The following is a 16,571-nucleotide window of genomic DNA, read 5'->3' on the forward strand; positions in this document are numbered from 1 at the left end:
TTAGCTCCTGCCACTAATGCCACCTTAGCTCGGTGCACCCTGACAAGGATCTGAGACAGGCTGGAGCACCCCCGCACCCCTGCACCCCCACACCCCCACCCCGAGGAAGAAGGAACAGTTGCCATGTGATGCACACGGCCATGTGTGTTTGTGTAAATGGCGTGTGTGCACATCTCATCTGAATACAGCCTGCTGGGAGTGGACCACTAAATCAATTGCAGGTTTCTTGGAGCCACATTTGGATGAGGCAAACCTGCACTCTGGGTTACTGACGACAAGGTGGAAAATGTGAGATTTGGTTGTAAAAGCCAAATCGGGCATCTCAGGGGGAGTTCACTAGGACGACATGGGGCCTCTTAGCAACCACATCCTGGAGACCCAGAGGAAACTGATACAGCCACCTCCGTGTTTCCACCCTCTTGTTCTGAGAGCAGGTGGGGGAGTGCTCCTGCTTGGAGCACTCAGGTAAACCTGGAATTACTTGGTGGAACAGAGTTCTTTCTTTTTCACTAACCAAAATAGGCACGAATGCTAAAACTTGCCAATTTATCTTTAGAAGGATTAGATTTAGTCTAATGATAAAAACAGTCACCAACAAAGCCGAATGCTGTTTACTAAATAACTTAGGAACATATTCTACCCAGTTCCTCATCCTGCCCTGAATCTCCAGCTATTCAGCTCTCTCTTCTCCCTCCCGCCCTCCCTCTCCCTCTCCCTCTCCCTCTCCATCACCCCCCCCCCACCCGCCATGTATATACATGGAAGCCAGAAGAGGATGTCTGGTGTCCTTTGTCACTCTCCAGCAAGCCCCAGTGATTCCCCTGTCTCCGCTCCTCACAGGGCTGGGGTCACAGGCACACATGCAGCCACGCCCAGCTTTTTATGTGGGTACTGGGGATCTGAGCTCAGGTCCTGCAGCTTGAGCAGCGAGAGCGCTTACACTGAGCATCTTCCCAGCCTGAGACTTTTTTTTTTGTCCGAGACTTCAGGTTTTGTCCATGTTTGTAAGACCTAGTGCTGCTTAAGTAGCTGCGGTGTGATCCCAGGCCTGGTGCTTCACTTAGTTTTGAAAGCCAGACACCACAAGAAGTTTGAGTTAGACCTTTGGTTTGCCTTTCAGTTGTGTACCTTCAAAGGTACTGTTTTCCCCAGCTTCAGAATACCATAGTGTGTGTGAGAGAGATCATGGTGGCAACAGAAATGGGTATTCTTATGTGTCGGGATAAGTTGGGATTTGCTGCATAAACAACCAGACCCCAAATCTCAGTGATTTACAAGGAAAGAATGCAAGATGTGGTGTCTCAACATTCAGGAGCCGGAGGGAGGAGGATTGTGACTTCCAGGCTTGCTTAGGAAGGACGGAAGGCGGGTAGACAGGCAGGCTGGTTGCTAGTCTGCGCCAGGTAAAGTCCAGTTGGGATCCAGGCTTGTGCAATGAACTTCCTGGGACTTGATGTGACAGAAGGAAACATACATGGCCAGGCACATGCTGCCTGTGGCTGCTTCTACCTGGAAATGGCTTAGCTCAGCTCTGTCACGTGAGTCTGGTTGTGTTCAGTGGGGAGGGAGCACACAGCCTCTTCTTGGAGGAGGGTCTGTTTAGGGAGGAAAGCAGCATGTTCAGTGACATTCACAGGCCTAGTACTGAAAAGTACTGTCTATTCTTGTCTGGCTTGAAATTAATGGATGAGACTCCATATAAATTTGTTTTCCAAGGAAAAAGCCTAAACTTGATTATTTCATTGTGGGAGGTGACCTAAGCCTGGCATTAGTGTTCTCTTTAGGATTGGGTAGAGGGGTGGGGAAGGGGGTGGGGCAGGCCTAATGTGTGAAGAACATTCTTATGGTCTCTCCCTCACCTTTGAAGCCCAGCCACATATAAAAGTCCCGGCTCAGGCCTAGGCCTGCCCATCCTGAGCCAAGCCGAACTCTCCTCGCAGGCCCTGGAGAGCCCTCCCCCTCAGTGTACCCTGGGTGGCCCAGGCCCTCCGGAGGGAGGCATCTCCCTCAGGAGAGTAGAGGCCCCTCAGTCCCATCTGGATCCCAGAGCCCAACCATCTTGGCGGAGGCTACCCAGGGTGTCAGTCAAACTAAAGAATATTCTTTTAGTCCTGAATAACCATGTAGGGCTGGCAGGGCTCCCTCCGCCTGACAGATGGCGAACACATGCCTGGGGCGGCTGGGCTGCACATCAATCTCTCTCTGCTGCTTTCAGCACGTCCTTCCAGCCGGGGATCCTTTCTAGCCTGGCTTGTGAGTGCCATATAGAGTCTCTTTCTGAGGCCTGGTGTGTGTGTGTGTGCGGAGAGATGTCTCCAAGGAAGAGCAGGAAGTCTGGGCACTGGTATCAGATGTGATTGGACAGGTGGTCTGCTCCCCCCCAACCCCCCGCTCCTCCCCCAAGGAGAGCTAGCTGTGCTGTTAGGCCCCCATCTCAGTTCCTGTGTGGGACAAGGGGATCTGGAAACCACTCTGGCAACTGAGAACCATTTTGGGTTTCTAGGATTACACCCTGCCAGCTATTGCTACCCTTTGCCTACAATTTGAATCTCAAAAATAATCCTTTAAACGAGTCCTGGAAAACACTTAAGGCATGTTGGGAAAAGGCAGCACGAAGGTCTCGTGTTTAGCAAGAGAGTGGGGTTTGGGAAATCTGGCCCACGCCTGGGGACAGTAGCTTATGGGACAAGTAGCATGGTCTGCTGTGGGCACTGGCCAGAGTCTTAGGGTTGGGCTGCCCTGACCTGCCCTCTCTCCTGACCGTGGTCTAAAAGGCTATGCGTTGGCCAGCAGCTTTCAGATTTCTACTTCTGTCTCAGAGCTTAGCCAGTCACCTTCCAGATACCTCCATCAGGAATGTGAGCCCGTCATGATCTTCCCACATCCAAAACCACAACCAAGGTGTCTGCCTGTATTTCTTCACCATTCGCCGTCACTGTTTTTGGTCACACTAATCACTCTCTCCTGTTGACCTGGCAGGGTCAATTTTTTTTTTTTTTTTTAATTTTCTCATTTCTCTCCTCAACCCACTCTATCCCTCATCCATCCAATCCCCCAGAAAATTCGTCCTGATTTTCTTTAGGCGTCCATTGTCTCTTCTCTTTGCCTTCATGGCAGCCGGCTCCTTGCGAACCTCTATTATTTTCCTTCCTGGACTAGTCACCAACCCCCCGGACTCCTGTGTTATCGTCTTTTTTGAATCTGCTCTCCTCCCAGCTGACACTGGGATCTTCTAACAAAAACTGGACTGGGCCCAGTGATAACATGACATCCTCCAGGGAGTAGAGCTCTGAGAACTTCTCACTGGTGGCATGAACAGATCCACGGCTACAGCAGACACCTGGCTGTAGCTCGGGTGGACAATATGGGGCCAACAAACTTGCGAGGAGGTTTCCTTCGGCTCATGGTTTCAGCCCATGGTCTCCCGGCCGCAATGCTTTGTGCTTGTGGTGGCATGGTGTACCACGAAGGGAACATATGAGAAAATCTGCTCAGCTCATGGCAGCTTAGAAGTAATGAGGGAGGCAGAAGAGGTACGGGGGCCCCCAATAAATGCTTCACAAATGACCTAACTTTCTTCTACTAGGGTCTGGCTCCAAAACGCTCTCCCACCTTCTATTGTGCCTTGGGCTGTTGACCAAGATTCTAGGACTTGATACTCTAGGGGCACTTGTCCAAACCACCACAGGTTCTGTCACTCTTGCCCCATTCTGAGCCACCAGATTCCATTCCTTAATGGTCTGCCAGCAGCACTGGCTTCCTGGAGTCCCTGATTTGTCAAAGTTCTTCCAAGCTTCAGAGACTGTACGCTTTCCCCTATCGCCTGGACTGGGTGCACTCAGCTTTCTATCTGATGCCCTCTCTTTTGTCACTAGATCTCTGCTTAAGAGTCTGGGGCCTGTATGAAAGGCAATGGTGGACGGTTCTACAAGCTGTGACCAGGTGACAGACTCTCGCCTGCTTGGAATAAGGATTTTGAAACGGTTATGCTTTGGGCATAGACTGGCATTAGCTGGCCATACTGAAATGTAGAAATGCTTCGGACATTCAGAATCGCTGGAAAGGTGCCACAATCCCCAGGTGAGAGTTGAAAACGATGGGCAGAATTGAGGAGGTAGCCAAAAGTGAGCTTGGGGACCAGTGTCAGTTGGTGATAGGAATAGAACCACCTCCCACCGTCTTTTAAGAAACTAACTGGGGCCAAAGGATTTGCCAATGCTTGCAAATACCTTTTGTCCTGGTATTGCTCTTTGGCATGGCAGGCTCCTCCCTATGGTGTTTCCAGTCTAGATTAGCTATAGGACTGTTTTTATATTTTACATCTGTGGTTCCTGCTGGCTGGGCAGCCTTCCCGCCGTTGCCTAAGTCAAGTTACCCTGGTGTCTTGCATATGTACTTGTAGAAAAAGGATCTTCAAGATCAGAAGGTGGCCAAGCTTCTCCAGAAAAGCAGCTGCGTGACTCCCCACTGAGAGAGAGAGAGAAATGAGCAGCCCGGGAACCCAAGCTCCCAGGGGCACCCGTGGTGGGAACATCCCAAGGCCATCTGTCTCACATCACAGCCAAGTCAAAAGAACTTCCAGAAAACTGTGTGAATTACTGCTTACCAAAAATAGTAGTGATGGGGATGGGGTGGGGGTGGGGCAGCGGGGGGTGGGGGAGGGCGGGGACCCAAAGCCAGGGCCCGCCCACCATATGCCTTCGCACACAGTGTGAGAACTTGTTAGACACGAACCCATTTTCATATTATTGACTCATGGATTTTTGCAGAAAGGCACGTTCTGACTCAATCTACTGTCCACCTTTTATGGATTTGGTTCTTTACCCAAAGAGCAGCAAACCCAGCTCAGGTTAGCACAGAAGTGAAGGTGGCCTTCATTTCCCTTGAGCTTGGACTGATGTGGCCAGGGGAGGTTGTTGCTGCTTTACATGGTGAACACACAGAGCCACGTTCAACAGGAAGTGAAAATGGAATGCTAGTGTTGAGCAGTCGAGCTGGGGCATCAAGGAAAACACTGAGATGCAGGGTGCACTGGGGAGATTTTGGGTAGCGGTGCTCAGGGGAGGGCTCAGTTGTCGAAGTGATTGCTGCGCAAGCATGAAGGGACTGAGTTTGAGCTCCTAGCACCCGTGCAAAATCTGGGGCAACGGCATGTTTATAAACTAGTGCTGGAGGCAGTGAGTGGAGACAGACAGATCTCTGGGACTCACTGCCAGCCAGGCTAGCTCAAGGTTGGCTGGGATACTGACTCGTAAAATAAGATGGAGAGAGACTGGGGCAGATGAACAGAGCCAACCTCTGGCTTCCACATTATACATGTGGACACACGTGCACCTGCACACACAAACACAAAGGCACATAAGTAGTTGTAGAAGGAGAAGGAATGGGAAAGGAAAGTATAGCAGAGTGTGGAGGGATACTATATTCCTCCATATACATAAATAATAAATATATCAAAGTATGTTATATACTTACAGGAAAATGCCCTTATGTAACCCAATATAATAAAGTAAAATGACGTCTTTTTGTTTTTTGTTTTTTGTTTTTTTAAAGAAAAGCATGTGGTCACTTACTGTTGTCTGGACCACAATCTACTTAAACGGTTATAGAAATGCCGAGTTTAGGGAATTCTGACTTTGATGGAGAAACCACAACTAGATGATTAGGGAAGAAAAAAGAAAAAAAGGCGCAGTGGCACGGTGCTCCTACTTATGGTAGAAAGTCCATGATTTATTATTCCACATGGCACATGTGCAAACCCGGGAAGAACTTACATTTCAGCAGATCATTTTAATTTGCATAATACATCTTCAAGTCAAGATTTGCCCCCAAGAGGATCAAAGGAAAGAAAGATGGAATCCATCCATCATGGCTCTGTGCTTCTCATCCCCGGGATCGCTGTGGTGAGATTTGGAGGTGGCGGGAGGGACTCCGGGTTTAGAAATGAATAGGCCTGTGTGGACCCTGCCCTCCCTGTGTTTGTTCTTCCAAGGAACTCAAAATGTTTTATGTAGGGGGCTGGGGAACATGGACTGTTTTTTGGGGAGGACTCGAGTTTGATTTCTAGTACTCACATGAGGTGGGGCACAACTGTCTAAAATTCTAGCTCCAGGGAATCCAACACCTTTTTCTGACCTGCACACATGTGCGCACACACCCAGTGACAGGCAGTTACACATAAGTAAAATAACAATTTAAATATTTTGTTCATCTTCGTCTTGTGGGTACTATTTTAAGGAGGATGTAACAAAGTATAAGCTGCTCTTCTACTCTTCACCCCACACACCCTTGTGATTGTTTTGTTCTCCCCAGACACGACCCCCACACATGAACTCTGTGTGTGATTGGCATATGTTTATGTCAAAGAACAGAAGTGGTGGTCTACTGTTCTGCCCCTTTAACTGTTCACCCACGCAGATTTCTGACATCATGGACGCAAGCTCTTCCAGGGATGCTAACAGCTTTGATGTGTTTTGTCCCCAGTAAAACTCTTGCTGAGATACAGTTACCGTGTTTGGGAGACAGGGCCTTTAGAGACAGATTGATAATTTTTTTCCTAAGTCTGGCTAGTTATCACGAGAGAAGATTGGTTTCTCATGACAGTTATAAAGCAAATTTACCATTTTTAATTTTCTCAGGCTTCTTCTACCTTTTGATACACCTGCTCTCCCATTTTCTGTCCTGTATTTATCATCAGATACTGGTGGATGCTAACATGATAGTCCTGTTTTCTCTACAAGTTACCTGGTCTCTGATAGTCTGTTACAGCAACAGAAAATGGACTGAAGCGATAGCTAGGCTCAATTCTGATGCTCTCTTCTGTATTTCTGTCTCAGTGACTGCTGATGCTCAAGCAGGCGGTATGAAGCCACTTTGCCATGCCTATCGCGTAGTCTAGTTGTTGAATGAAAAGAGTGGGTCTTAGGGGGCAGGAGAGATGGCTCAGAGGTTAAAAGCACTGAATGCTCCTCCAGAGGTCCTGAGTTCAATTCCCAGCAACCACATGGTGGCTCACAACCATCTATAATGAGATCTGGTGCCCTCTTCTGGCTTCCAGGTGTACATGCAGGCAAAACATTGTATACATAATAAATAAATAAATCTTCAAAAAATTAAAGAAAATATTAAAAAAAAAAAAGAGTGGGTCTTAGGGCTGGAGAGATGGAGAGAGCACCAGCTGCTCTTCCAAAGGTCCTGAGTTCAATTCCCACCAACCACATGGTGGCTGACAACCATCTATAATGAGACCTGGTGTCTTCTTCTGGTGTGCAGGTGTACATGCAGGTGCAACATTATATATAATAAATAAATATTTTTAAAAGGAAAAAAAAGAAAAGAATGGGTCTTGTAGCCTCATTTTCTTCAAGCCTTTCTCTCTAATCTCTACTAGATTCCATTCTAACATTTACTTGGTGTGTCTCTTCTTTCCTTCCTTTGCCTTGTGACTATTTTTGCCTTTTCTCTCTTACACACACACACACACACACACACACACACACACACACACACACTCCATTTCAACATGGCCTCCTAGGAGCTATTCTTGTTCCCTCTGGCATGTTTTCATTTCTTTCTGGCAATGTTCTTCTCCCTCAAGAATTAGTCTGGCTTTGCACAAGGCAGCCCCCTCCAGCCAGTGATTGACACAAGATGCATTTCCTGGCAACAGACGCCCTTTATTTTTGGTGAGCTGCAACCACGGAGGGGAGCTTGGAGATGTCCTTATTTCTGGTGTGCAGGAAGTATTGCTCTGTCATCCAGCTCTCCAGCTGAGTGTGACGGAAGGAGGCCAAAGGGACTTGTCCAGAGCGCTTCAAAAGGGAGTCAGGGCTCGTCAGCCTCTTTCCCTACTTAAGCCCAACAAGGAACAGCTGCTGATGAGAGACTCAGCAAAGTCATGGGAGCAAGGAGGAGCAATGATGAGAGATGGAAAGAGAATGGGTTCAAATACTGGGAGAAGACTTTGTAGATGGTCAAGTCACCAAAGTAAGTCATAGCAGAGGCTAGTAAGAAGCGCTTGGACCTCCAGGAGGAAGAGTGACCTCTCTCTCCATCCTTGCACTGACTTGGATTCAGACACTGGCTGCAGTGCTCCTGTGGACTGAGGGCTTGAGAGCAGTGTACACAGGAGGAGTAAGTTTGGCTCCTAGAGAAGGTGACAGAAGCAGGAACCCTGGGCAGAGACTGTGGGCTGAAGCTCACTTCTTTAAGTGAAAACAGACTTCTTATATATGCTGCTCCAGGCAGGCGGGGAGTACCAGGGTACCTGGAAACGTCTCTCTCTGGCTGGTTGTTGTTGTTGTTGTTGTTGTTGTTGTTGTTGTTGTTGTTTGTCACTGCAACCCAAGGTAGAATCATCTAGGAAGAGAGAACCTTAGCTGAGAAAATATCTCCATCAGATTGGCCTGTGAGCATGTCTGCGGGGCAATTTTATGATTAATCAGTGAGGTGGAGACAGGGCCGCTCCTGGGCAGGTGGTCCTGGCTTGTATAACAAAGTGAGCAAAGCGAACTGTGGGGAACAAGTCTGCAAGCACTGTGCCCGCCACCATCTCTGTCTCAGTTCCTGCATGTAGGTAGGTTCATGCCTTGAGCTCCTGCTCTGACTTCCCTCTAGGATGGACTGTGAGTGGATGGGTAAGCAAAATAAACCGTTCTCTCCCCAAGCCACAGTAAAAAGAAAACGAACACACTCAGATTATAGCCAGCAGAGGCCTGAGGCCTCCACCCTGTGATGTCCTCTCAAAAGAGGCTTTCTACTCTGACACTCCCCACCGCATCCTACCACCCTCTCTCTTTCTACTTGTCACCTACTTAGTGTGCTATTTTCCTTGTTAGTTGAATTAAGTTTTTTAAAAATTGTTTCAGTGGTGGGGATTGAAGCCAGTACTTCAATAAAGTACAGTATTCAGCCATACCCGCCAAATGGGCCACCAATGAGCCACACCCCCAGCTCCAACTATCTTAAAAAGTACTGGCTTTTCTCCTCCATCAGAGCACACACTCCACCAGGGCAGAGATATTTAGTCCGTTTAAAACTTTCCCCATTTTAGTCATTGCATATTTCCAGAGCGTTAAGCACTGCTAAGCTTACACACCTCTGCAACCAAACTGGGACAGATCCGAAACCTTTTAATTTCCACCAGCAATCGGGTAAAATGGAAGGAAGCGCCTTATTTTCTAGTCTTTTCTCTGCTTTGTGCTTCCAAAAATATTGTTTTTAAATTATCTGTATTATCAGTAGTAGGCCTGGCTACTGATCAATTAAGACACAGACACTTGTTATGTTTTAAAATAGCCTTAGTTAACCTGGGGCAGGGCAGACATTAATCCTCTAAACTACCTCCCATAGTGGTATCACATACCTGCCCCAATCCCATGCCATCTGCTTCTAATAAATTCTGTCAAGCTACCTCCCATCCATAATCCCAAAGACTTGCTAATGTTCTTCATCTGGGCCGTATTCTCCATCCACACTGCCATGTGCTTCTCTTCCATCTAACCCACGGTGGCCTTCCTCTCCTCTCCTCAGGGTCTTTCTCCTTCCTCCTCATGAAGGTCTTTCTTCTTCTTCTTCTTTTTCTTCTTCTTCTTCTTCTTCTTCTTCTTCTTCTTCTTCTTCTTCTTCTTCTTCTTCTTCTTCCCAGAATTCCTCTCTCTACTTCTTGGGACCCTTAGCCACATCGAGCTCATCTGCCCTGCCCAGGTGCAATGGCTTTTTATTAATTAAAAGGTGGGTTACAGAGACAGCAAGCAGTAATTAGCATCAAAATACATCAGACCATCGCCCAACACGAAAAATCTCAAATATATAACTAAGGTAAAATGGAAGGAAGCTCCCATGTTCAAGCCTTTTCTCTTTCTTGCTCTCCCAAAAGATTAAAATGTACACCAAAGAGAAAATGATCTCTCTAATCTACTAGCTTTGTCTTCTGCCCACATGATGTTCCAGGATCCTGTCAGATTCCCTACATCCAGAACAGCGCCAAAGCAGCTACCCACAGGTGCCCCAGTCCAACCTCACAGAGCGTGTCAGCTGGACCTGTGTTGCTCCTCCTAGCCACAGATGTTCTCAGATCCTGGACAGCAAGTACAACAGCCTGCTCTTCCTGGATGTGGCCCACATTTCAGCCTTTTAACCCCCTGTTGCCACCCCACTGTTATCAGGAATCAGTCAAAGACATTGATTTTGTCACCACTTATCCATTTACAAAAGGCTGGAATGGTGTGCTTCGGACCCAGGACAAACAGCTCCACGTTCTCCCAGCACTCCTTGGTCCCTGTCTACTACATGCCTGGCATAGCCTGCCCTCTACCCTGAGCTTTCTAAGGCAGAGCTTTTCCTTCTCCTTCACCTTATAGTCTGGACATTCTCTCCCTCCCTCTCTCTCTCTCTCTCTCTCTCTCTCTCTCTCTCTCTGGTGCTCCTCCCACTTCCCTGCTCTCCCAGGCTCATATAATAAATGTCTCCATATCATCTCTGTTGCCTGGCATCTCATTTTTAATCATTACAATGTGGTTCCATTTATTATTTCTGTTTATAGCCTTGGAGTCATAAAACTAGAGAGTGGTGGCCTGTGCAGTTTCCCCAGATTTCCATGTCATGTTGGGAGACTCAAGAGCTCCTGCTCCGTGTCACCATGTGATTGCCACACTGCAGCTCGGGATTGGTGGAACGTGGCTTTAAGAGAGAGACTGGAGGGGAGAGAAACAAAACAAAAGGAGACATTTTGGAACAAACCTATACTTATGTGAAGAAAGGTTTAGTGATTTTAGTCAAATTGGGGGTCTTGAATACCCTTCATTGTTTGAGAAATGTGTGTGCCAGGTAACTCCAACACACACACCCCCAAGCCTGGGACCACCCAAGCAGAGTCTCACAGAGAGAAGCGTTGGTCTCTACCACCCTGGGAGACGGGACCTGTTGAGGCATCTGCCCTGCTGGCCTGCCTACCTGCCTGAGCCTGAGCTGGGCTGCAAGCAGAGGCCACCTCCTGCTCTGTCCCACACAACTCTCCCAGGCCTCAGCCAAGCAGCAGGTTGTTTATCTTCTATCGAAGTCCTGAGTGACAGGGAATGGCTCTCTTTGAAGTGGGAAAACTCAGGAAGAACTAACCACAGAAATGAAATCAGGGAAATTTCTTTTGTTGTCCTTCCAAATTGGGGCTCTGACAGAAAACGAGAAAGAAAACAAGCAAATAGACACCCCCCCTCCAGTGCCTGTAGTGAGCATCTTAAAAAAACAAAAAACAACAACAACAAAAAAAACCAACGTGGGGGAAATACCTGTGTCCACTGCAGTGCCAACAAATAGCTAATACAAGCAAGCTACCTTCGTGTGATCACCAGGAATATGTAGCCTTGTGTGACATACATGAGAACTCAGTAAAAGGAGTAGCGGTGACAGGTCCCCGACAGGTAAGAGAGAAGGCCTCGTCAGTTCCAGGTTGTGCTAACTCCCACCTGAGTGTAGTGGACCTTCGAGCACTGCATGCAGGCAGCATGTTCTGCAGTTAGGTTCCTCAACTGATAGCAATGGCTGCCTCCCAAAAGGGGCTCTTAATCCTAAATGGGAATGACTTCTCCCTCAGGGGAAGTGTGTGTGTGTGTGTGTGTGTGTGTGTGTGTGTGTGTGTGTGTGTGGTGGGGGGGGGCGCATTCATGTGGAGGCCAAAGGTCAATCTTAGGTGTCTTCCTCAGTGCCTCTCCACCTTGGTTTTTTTTTTGTTTGTTTGTTTTGTTTGTTTGTTTGTTTGTTTGTTTTGGAGACAGGTTCTCTCACCTTTGCTTTCAGTTCTTCACATCAGCCAGCTACCCGGCCACCAAGCACCATGGGTCTGTTTGTCTCTGCCTTCCCAATGCTGGGACTGTAAATCTGCATCAACATCTTTTGCTTTTTAATGTAGGTTCAAGCTCAGGTGAGCACCAAACACTTTACTGACTGGATTATCTCTCCCGCCCAGGATGTTGATTTCTAAGGTCAAAAAACGTTTGGGCCAGTAAAGTGGCTCAGTGTAGCCATTGTGCAAGCCTGGTGACCTGAGTTCAATCCCCAGAACCCAGGGTAGGAGAGACTGGGCTCCAAAAAGTTGTCCTCTGATTGCCACACCTCCTGTCACACAGTAGCCCCATCATGCACACCCCAAACACACAGACAATAGACACATGCAGACAAATACACACAATAATCGTAATAATAATAATTACTAATTAACTAAAAATAAGTAATGACTGAAAAAGAGAGAGGCGTCCTTAGCAGAGTCTGCCTTTGAGCTCACTGTTCTGAGAGACCTGCAGGGCCTATAAGCACCAACTGTGAACACCTCTTCCCAGCTCTAGCTTGGTAACATCTGAGGGTATTTATACCATAGCGATTGGCAAAGGCTACAAACATGTCTTTTGTTTTAAGAATGTATCAAACATTTGCCAGAACACCTGCGTCTGAGCAATCCTAATTACTTATAGTCAAGAGTCATGGTGCAGTGACCTACAGTCTGGAGGTCACAGGACACACAACAATAAAGTGGACAGAGTAGGCCGCCTGGTGCCCTGGGCAGGGGGGCCAACACAGGCGCAAAACCCAGCTGACTCTTATTATATGGAGACACAGACCCAGTGTTAACATCTTCTGATATTTTTCAGGAGAAGCTGAGATCCAGAATTTTATATGAAACCCCCTATTCTAAAATGCTGGCAACATGTTTTTTAAAAAAATAACAAACCCACTCTCAAGCCAGATAAAACACATGTGTTGGCAGAGTTGGCTCTAAGCTGCCAGTTTGTGATTCGTACTTGTATTTGATAAGCTCCATTGCTTTCTGTCTTTGCTCCTTGTCCTAAGTGTTCTTGTATGTGTCAAGCCATCACACATGTGACACTTCTCCACACCCCACCCTGGGCCTCCCAGCCATGAAACTCTTCTACTTGTGATCAACTAGAGCATGTTTATGGGGTGGATGTCATTCTTGCATATGTTTTTCTTTCCTGGTAGCTTGAAAGTTCCCTAAAGATAAAAAAAAAAATCTATGTCTTGGACAATAGATCTTCAGTAAATATTAGTAAACTTGAAGATTATCCAACTAGAAAGATGGAACTTAGATGAAACACTTCAGAGCCACGATGACAGCCTTGGACAGACTTCACGTCGTTGCAACATTCATGAGACATACTCAAGGGAAGACTTTATTGTTCAGAACATGTTGATGTATGTAAATGGGGTTTCCTGAGTCAGCTCTGTGGTCCAAAGAGGGAGTTTCCCCCTAGGATTGTGGTTGACCACATTCTGAATGAATAGACTATGAACATGTTCCTATTCAGTTAAAATAATAAGAGAAATAAAATAAAAGTTCTTGTGCATATTGTACAAGTTTGTGTCAATGTATATACAAGAGTGCAAGTTATGTATGTGCTCATGGGCATGTAGAGGCCAGAGGCCCATGTGGGTATCTTCCTCAATCTCTTCCTTGTTATAAACATATTTCAAGCTGGGCGTGGTGGCGCATGCCTTTAATCCCAGCATTCAGGGAGGCAGAGGCAGGTGGATTGATGTGGGTTCTAGCCCAGCCTGGTCTACAAAGTAAGTCCTAGACAGGCAAGGCTAAGCAAAGAAACCCTGTCTCAAAAAATATTTATTTATTTATTTATATTTTAGGGGTTTTTTGAGACACAGTTTCTCTGTGTAGCCTTGGCTGTCCTGGACTCACTTTGTAAACCAAGCTGGCTTCAAATTCACAGCAATCCACCTGCCTCTGCTTCCTGAGTGCTGAAAATTTCATTTATTACTTTTGTGTGTTGGAGTATGTATGTACCATGAACATCAAACAACCACTTGCAGGAGTTAGTTCTCTCTCTCAACCATGTTGTCAGGCTTGGAATAGTAACCTTTACCTGCTGATCCATGTTGCTGGTCTGTCCACAATAATTTTTAAGACACTATCTCTCACTGGACCTGCAGCTCTCTTACTCAGCTTGGCTAGATGGCCAGCGAGCTCCGGGGACGGTCGGCCTGCCTCCAAGTACTGGGATTAGAGATACGAGCCACCACACCGTTCGTGTGATTTCTTGAAACAACACAAGTTAAAGACTAAGTTTGTGTGGTTACTGAGAGACTTTATCATTCTATGGGACAGTGTCCTTGCTATTCACAGGAGCTTAGGCTGCTATCGTCTTGCTGGGTGGGGCCTGGCCATGATGGGGTCAGAAATACAACTCTGCTCTTGCCCAGACCAGTGGCAATATGGTACTATTTGAATATACACGAGTGTTTATGTGTGTATATTTTAAATAAATATTTTTCCCAGTTTTCCTTTTCATGTGTGTATGATGTGTATACGGTGTGTGTGTCTACCCATATGGTTGTGGGTGTGCTCCTGTATGGTTCATACATATAATTTTGCATATGAACATGTGTATTTATCAGATACCTCTGCTTGTGTGGGGGTGGCCTTGAGGCCTAGAAGTATTGATCTTGAAGATGTCTCTAAATCTCTCAGACTTTTGTAACGTTCCTTGGCAGGGCTGACGCTCAGGCTGTGCCCTGATGTCTCCAACTTAACACCCAGAAGTTGGCTTGATTGCTACTCCCAAGAGCTTAGTGAAAACTTTGCCTCTTGTCAGCCAAGCACCCGCCTATCTGTGCTCATTAGCACCTGGTGCAACGGGCAACCTGACCAAGTGACAGGGGGACTGTTTGCTATAGAGAGGGGAGACAATGCCAGCATATTTTGGGGAGTCCAGAGGTTCTCAGGAAAACATCTGGGTAAATTGTCTTTGTCTTTTATTCTTAGGATACGGGAGGGAACACAGGTTGTCATGAAGGCCTACCCAGCCTTGCTACAAAACTACAGTGTCAACTACAGCTGAGCTACAGGAAGAAGATTCTGTACAAGAGGAGGAGTGACTTGTTCTTCCTGATCAGTTGGTAAATGACAGAAGAGCTGGGGCCACAGTGGACCTCAGCTCCGCCCCCATCACACCTGGTACCCTCCAGGTAACATGCCATGCTCTTTACTTGGCCTGGTTTATCAGTGTCTGTGGACAGACACCAAGTCTGAGGCACAAAGCCAGCTGACACAGGGGGGAGGGGGGGAAGCCGGGGGAGCTGAAATGCCTTTGCACGCCAAGTAGATTCGATAAGTAAAATTAGACTTTGTGGAAATCCCTACTTTTGGCTGTGCTCGGACCAATGGCCATTAAAGATCTTCTGAGTTCTAAGCCCCGACTGTGCAATCTACAGTCCACAGCCTCCTCTGCTGGTCACTGGCAGGAATGTGTCCAGAGACTTTGCCTTTTTATTCAGTCAGCAAGCATTTACCAGGCAGGCACCAGCTCTCATCTCTGTTAATGGATTTCAAATGTGGTCTCCAGAGAATTGACAGTGCTTCACACAGAAACTCTGAGATGTGCTGGCCTGCATAACCACCTGAGCCTGTCCAATCAGAAGCCAGGGCTGGGCCCCAGTATCTGTGTTTAACAAACTCGGACACACCCTAATGATGGAAAGCAACTGTTCAAAGGGTGGGGATTGAACACAAGAACAAGATGTCTGGGTGTGGCTTCTAGGGCATAAGCTCTTCATGCGTGGTAAAGATCATAAGGGGAGCTGACACTCTGCTGCTTACACACACACACTTACACATATGTGTACACCCATTTAAGTTTTCCAACCAATGAAAATGAGGCCACAATAAAGAAGTGATAAATTTATGTTTGGGTGAAATGTCACCATGTCATTTGAAGCTAGCCCACATATTAGGAATTTCAGGAATTGTTCAGCTATGACATAATGTTCTATTTTTCACTGTGATCAAGTCTAACAGCCTTGGAGACTTTGCTTATCAACAGTGTATATAGCTCGATTTGGTTTCCTTTCTTGTTGCTGTGATAAATAGTCTGGCAAAGCCCATCATTGAGGGAACTTGAAGCAACTGCTCACATCACAATTCACAGTCGAGAGCAGAGAGCAGTGAACTAACGTATGCATGCTGGTCCTCAGTTGACTTTCCACACTCTTGTACAATCCAAAGTAGTCTGCTGCCCACAGTGGGCCAATTTCCCCATTAGCCAAGAAACCTCCCATCCCCCACCCCCCGGCCAGTGCAACTTAAGCCATCCCTCATCAAGAGTCTCCCTTCCCAGCTGATCACAGACTGTATCAAGTAGACAATGAAAATTAATCATCAAATAACTGCTCTGCGGTGGCATTTAGATGCTAGGGCACACTACTCTGTGCTACTGTTCTTGTCTGAAAACCAAGAGCGTGACTGGAAATGCCTCTGTGGCCAGAGGTGGAGGAGTCCAGTTGGCACAGGGCTCGCCTGGTGTGTAGGAAGTGCCCTCTGGGTTCCATTCCCAGGACACCATAAAACCTGGTGCGGTGGCAGCACGTGCCTGTAAGTCCAGCCCTCTACAGGTCGAGACAGGAAGATTGGGAGCTCAAGGTCACCTTTCGCTATATGGTGAGTTTTAGGCTAGCCTGGGCTACCCAAATGTGTGCTTTTTAAAATTGTAATACATGGACAGCTTTGTGGTGTTGTTTTCTCATTCGTCTTCCTCCTTTCCCACCTTTCTCCC

Source organism: Acomys minous (genome assembly GCF_964271855.1).
Source record: "Acomys minous genome assembly, chromosome: 5".
In the NCBI taxonomy this organism is placed as follows: domain Eukaryota; kingdom Metazoa; phylum Chordata; class Mammalia; order Rodentia; family Muridae; genus Acomys; species Acomys minous.